Raw genomic sequence first — 5,951 nt, 5'->3', positions numbered from 1 at the left:
GGGGCAGGACTACCTGGCTGTCCAGTGGTTAAGACTCTGAGCTTCCACTGCAGGGACACGGGGTCAATCCCTGGCTGGGGAGCTGAGATTACTCATGGGGCACTGTGCAACCAGGAAAAAAAAAAGCAAAGCAAAACAAAAACACAGGGGGCAGAACAAAGGTATTCATTGTTTTCGGGTATGTATTTCTCTATCTTTGTCTTTGCATTTTTTTGTATTGAATTTTTAAACTCTAAAATGAAGCCCCCCATCTCATCATGCCTATTTACATGCCCCTCCCCAACAGGAAAATCCTGCTGCTCTTTTCACTGTGCAAATATCTGTAAATTAATGTCCTTCCCCAAAAGGTCAGCACCTTGTGAAATTTTCTTAACTTCATTTTTTTTTTTTAATGCTCTTTCCATGTTGAAACTTTGAAGAGTGTTGCAGCCCTGTATAGCTGTGTGGGATTATGGGATTATGCCTGGTGAGTCTACTGCTGCTGCTAAATTGCTTCAGTCGTGTCCGACTCTGTGTGACCACATAGATGGCCTCCTACCAGGCTCCTCTGTCCCTGGGATTCTCCAGGCAAGAACACTGGAGTGGGTTGCCATTTCCTTCTCCAATGCATGAAAGTGAAAAGTGAAAGTAAAGTCTCTCAGTCGCGTCCGACTCTTAGCAACCTCATGGACTGCAGCCTACCAGGCTCCTCTGTCCATGGGATTTTCCAGGCAAGAGTTCTGGAGTGGGGTGCCATCGCCTTTTTCTGGCCTGGTGAGTCTAGAGAATAGTAAAGAGGTCCGGAGTGCCGTAAACAATCCACCTGCACTGCAGCAGACTCCAGAGACAAGATTCTGTTCCTAGGTCGGGAAGATCCCCTGGAGGAGGGCATGGCAACCCACTCCAGTATCCTTGCCTGGAGAGTCCCATGGACAAAAGAGCCTGGCAGGTTGCAAAGAGGAGTCCATGGGGTTGCAAAGAGTCAGACATGATTGAGCGACTGAGCACAGCACCGCGTGACTGGAGGCAGTGAGGAAACGGGGGAGAGAGTGTGGAGAGATGAGTGTGGGGGATGGGGTGAGGGTAGGGGATGGGGGGTGGGGAGGGGGGTTGCGGGTGTGTGGGGAGGTGATGGGAGCAGATAGGGCGAGGTCTGGAGGGCTGCAGGGAGAATTCTTTGCTGTTCCTGAGTGAGATGGGATCCCTGAACGCGGAGGAGCAGAGGAAGGGCGTGCCCCGCCTCAAGTCCTCACAGGCACTCTCTGGGGGCTGCACGGGGAACAGATTTTGGGGAGGAAGGAGGCAGGAGCTGGGGTCCCAGGGCGGAGGGGGCTCAAGTTCAGGTGGGAGATGATGGAGACCATGTCCAGGTGCGGGACAGAGGAGGCAGTGAGAAGTGGGCGAATTCTGGACATATTCTGAAGTGGATGGGACCTGCCGTCATACCAAACTGGGGAAGGGGTGGAGTCAGAGAGAGGTTAAAGATGCTCCCAAGTTTGGAGCCTTAGTATCTGGCAGGTTGGAGCTGCCATCAGCTCGGTCTAGAGGACAGCGGAAGGGAAGATCGCAGAGGGGGGCACGTTCAGGGAATCGGATGTAGAAGGGTGAGTGGGAGGTACCCGTGCACCTTCACGTGGGGAGCTATGAGGCTGGTGTCCATTGCACGGACGGCATACAATGCCGAGAGTTACCGCCAGAGGGCAAGCGCACCCCATCACAGTCGCGGGGAGGCGCGGGGAGGACCGGCTCGGCCGCTTCCCATAGCCCCCTGGCTGCAACTCCTCACCTGGGTGCGAGACGGGGACCTCGCAGATGCCAGGGCCAGGCGACCCCGAGGTCCCAAAGACTAACACGACGCGGCCGACCGTTTATCTGCCTCGAGCACTCCAACCACCATTCCCCACTGTGCCGTTCCCACCTAGCGTCTCTGCAAAAATCCACCTCCACAGGGGGACCTTCCCTGGCCACCCTGGGGGCCCCGACCCCTCGAAGGCACATTCCATTTTAGTCTCTTCCTAACAGTTAAGGGTCTTCCCTTGGGGCTCAGCTGGTAAAATCCGCCTGCAATGTGGGAGACCTGGGTTCGATCCCTGGGTTGGGAAGATCCCCTGGAGAAGGGAACAGCTACCCACTCCAGTATTTTGGCCTGGAGAATTCCATGGACTGTTACAGTCATTCAGGACTGAGCAACTTTCACTTTCAACAGTTAAGACTCTGAAATCATCTTATAAATTATCTTATAAATCATTTTATAAATCATCTTATAAATTATCCTGTGTTGCCTGTTTTCTGCAGTTCAATTTAAAGTCTGTGCCAGGAACTTCCCTGGTGGTCCAGTGATTAAGTTTCTGAGCTCCCAGTGCAGAGGGCCTGAGTTTGATCCCTTGTCAGGGAACTAGATCCCAAATGCTGCAACTAGAACCTGGTGCAGCCAAATAAATAAATGTTAAAAAAAAAAAAAAAAAAAAAGCCTGTGCCAGTGAAGACCCATTTTCTGTGGTGTCCATCTGTAACCCCAGGGCCTAGAATCATTCCTGGCTTCTAATTTGTGCTAAAGGGAAAAAAAAAAAAAAAACGAACCAACAACGCGTTCATCATAGCTTACTCATAGTGCTACCGTGTACCAACCTCTGCTTGAAGCTCCTTACATAAATTATCTCCTGCCTTCAGAACAAGCCTGCTAAGTAGAGATTGACTTTTTCTTTTGTCTTGTGTTTTGGCCACACCACCCAGCTTGCAAGATCTTAGTTCCCCAAAAAGGATTTGAACCCCTGCCATGGTAGTGAGAACACAAGAGTCCTAACCTCTGGACTTCCAGGGAATTCCCCCAGGTAGGGACTGTTGTTATCCCCATATTACAGAAGAGGAAACTGAGGCCCAGAGAGATTCAGGGACTTGAGATTGCACAGTCAGAAGTTTCAATGTCAAGAGTGAAGTCCAAGTTCTTCCTTGGTGGCTCAGTGGTAAAGAATCTGCCGATGTAGGAGACACGGGTTTGGTCCCTGATCTTGGAAGATCCCACATGTCTCAGAGCAACTAAGCCCATGTGCCACCACTACTGAGCCTGTGCTCCAGAGCCCATGCTCCGCAACAAGAGAAGCCACGGTGATGAGAAGCCTGTGCACCGCAACTAGAGCCACCCCTGCTCCCCACAGCTAGAGAAAAGCCTGCACAGCAACAAAGACCCAGCACAGCCAAAAATAAATTTTTTTTAAGTTAAAAAAACTAAAAAGCTTAAAAAAAACCAACACAGTGGTACTACCAAGAGTGTGTTCCATGGTCTAGCTCAGCACAGGTAGGAGATAGCAAACCACTTTACTGGTCATCCGTCTGCTTAGATTCAGTACATTGTCTCTTTTTTTTTCTTTTTATTTATTAAAAAAATTTTTTTAACACCTAAAACATTTTGTCTTGGGGTACAGCCAATTAACAATGTTAGGCACGTTGTGTTTGGTACAGTGTTTGATAGAATATCACTGACCAGAAAACATGGATGTCACATCTCTAGAAAGAAAACCTGTAGTTGTTCAGTTCCCAATATGTACCTTAGTTTTTTGTTTGTTTTTATTTTTCAAGTAAAACTAAGAATCTCGACCAACTTTTCACTCGGCTGTTCTGGTTTTAAAGGATGAGCTACAGCTGTGTGTTTTTCTATACCAACATAGCACTTATTAAATGCTTTTGTACCATGAGTAAAATTTGAGGTGTTTTGCAAAAAAAGAAGTGAAGCCCAAGAAGCCCAACTGCAAAGTCTGAGTTTGCTAAAGGATGAATGGGGCCCCAATGGTAAAAGGGCCCCTTAGGGAGTTCAGCATTGTGTCTTGAACCCCTGTTTCTACACCGACCCTTCTTGGTCTGCACAGCCTACACACTCACAGCCCAGTCCCCAGATACCCTGCCAGGCTAGGGGGAGGCGTGAGAACCCAGCAGGTAGGGGTTTTACTCTTCTCCCCATTGTAGGTTTGTAGAGGTGCCTCCCAGGCTGCCCAGCTCAGGGGCAAATTATTCAAAGTGGATCTGGAAGGAGTCTCCTGGTGGTTTGGTGGTTAGGACTTGGTGCTTTCACTGCTGTGCCTGTTTGATCCCTGCAGATCAAACTCAGGTTTGATCACAGATCCTTGCACAGATCCTGCAAGCCTTGAAAAACAGCCAGAAAAAGGAAAAAGTGGATCTGGAGACCCCAGATTCCAATTACCAGACAGCAGGGATGGCTGCCTAAGGCCCTGAACCCGGTCCCAGACTGACCAACAGACAGATAGACCCATGATCCTCAGCCAGCTCAGCGGGGCCTGGCTGCCCATAAGTTTGGGGAAGCCTGGACCCCAAGATCTTCCAGCTCAGTCCAGGGCTGCTGCCAATCAGACCGGGTCTCTGGGTCAAGGGGCCTCAGCCTTCCCAGTGCCCCCCTTTGCCCTTGGCAGCCAGAAGACCTTCTTGGACTGCACCTAACTGGGTAACTAGGGATAGGCAGGCTGCAGCATGGGCAGGATGTGGATGCCACTGTGTCTTCTCCACTGGATCCACGGGAAGTGGCCTCAGAGCTATGCAAGGCTTGGCCCCTCACGCAAGGAAGTATACAGGTAGGAGGAGGAGAGGGCTGGGTCTCAGTCCTGATAGAGCACAGCCTGTGGCACCAGACAGATTAGGGTCAGCCTTGCATGCTTCAGCTGAATGTCTCTAATCTTTAGTTTTCTCTCCCACCCAGGCCAGTGCAATTGCCACCATCTTGGCCCCAGCTTCTGCTTATGGCCAGCCTGTCCCCTGAGTCTGTTTTTCCATCTCGTGGCCAGAGGGCATGAAGGATTTTTTTAGTTGTGGCATGTGGGGTCTAGTTCTCTGACCAGGGATCAATCCCAGGCCCCCCTGCATTGGCAGCATGGAGTCTTAGCCACTGAACCATCACGGAAGTCCTGCCTTAATCACTTCTGTAGCCCGATCCCTGCTCTAGCACAGCAGAGCCAGGCACACAATGTTTGTTGAAGAAATGAGTAAGTAATAGTAGTACTTGCCTTCTAAGGGCTATTGCACAGCCTGAACGAGAGGGGGACAGGGAGCACTGTCATCTGCATTCAGTTGGTGCTCCATAAAGATTCTGGTAATTCCTACCAAGTGTCGTTTATGGTCCAAGCTTTGAAGCTAGGCATACTTCAGCTTAACTTCTGCCTTAGCTGCTGATTTCTGTGTGACCCGGAGCAAGTGGCTTCCCTTTGTGCCTCAATTCCCACCTTTGCAAAAGACAGTTAATGATAATTGAGAACTGAGACTTCCTTGGTGGTCCAGTGGCTAGGACTCTGCACTCCCAGTGCAGAGGGCCCAGGTTTGATCCCTGGTCAGGGAACTAGATCCCACATACCACAACTAAGAGTTTGTGGGCTGCAACTAAAAAAAGATCCTACATTCCGCAGTGAAGATCTGGCCCAGCCAAATAAATAAATATTTAAAAAAAGATAGTTGAGAACTCATGCAAACTGTCTGGAACCATGCCTGGTGGTGGTTTAGTCGTTAAGTGATGCCCAACTCTTGCAACCCTACGGACTGTATGTAGCCTGCCAGGCTTCTGTCTAGGCAATGGGATTTTCCAGGCAAGAATACTGGAGTGGGTTGCCATTTCCTTCTTTAGTTTGGGGGGACCATGCCTACCAGCGTGTCAGTTCCCAAGACCCTTTGGCTTGCTATCCATTCAGCAAAACTTCACTGAATCCAGGCAACTCAGTGGTGATCCCCCAGCTCTGGACCAGCCACCTCCATTGTCCCATCTGGCACCCAGTGGAGGGGACTCTTGGCCTGGGATCCAGCTGTGTACCCTCTTCCAGAGCTGCTGCTCTCCCAGGGGGCACACAAGGATGCTCTAAGGGATAGCAGGCCCCTCAGCAGCTGTATAGATTCAGGCAAGCAAGGGACTTCTTTGAGCCTCAGTGTCCTCATCTGTAAACAGGGATAATAATGCTTCCAGCCTCGCAGCATGGTGGGAA

General features: G+C 50.3%; 1 non-coding gene across 1 annotated transcript; it reads left to right on the top strand.

Moving 5' to 3' along the window:
- Positions 1-5,244: 5,244 nt before the first annotated feature.
- Positions 5,245-5,317, top strand: TRNAG-CCC (transfer RNA glycine (anticodon CCC)). Its single transcript has one exon. It is a non-coding gene; the product is annotated as a tRNA-Gly (tRNA).
- Positions 5,318-5,951: the final 634 nt, after the last annotated feature.

This window comes from Bos mutus, chromosome 7, assembly GCF_027580195.1.
Source record: "Bos mutus isolate GX-2022 chromosome 7, NWIPB_WYAK_1.1, whole genome shotgun sequence".
Classification (NCBI taxonomy): Eukaryota; Metazoa; Chordata; class Mammalia; order Artiodactyla; family Bovidae; genus Bos; species Bos mutus.
Note: the sequence above shows the minus strand (reverse complement) of the source record. Positions and strands in the feature narration are given on the sequence as shown.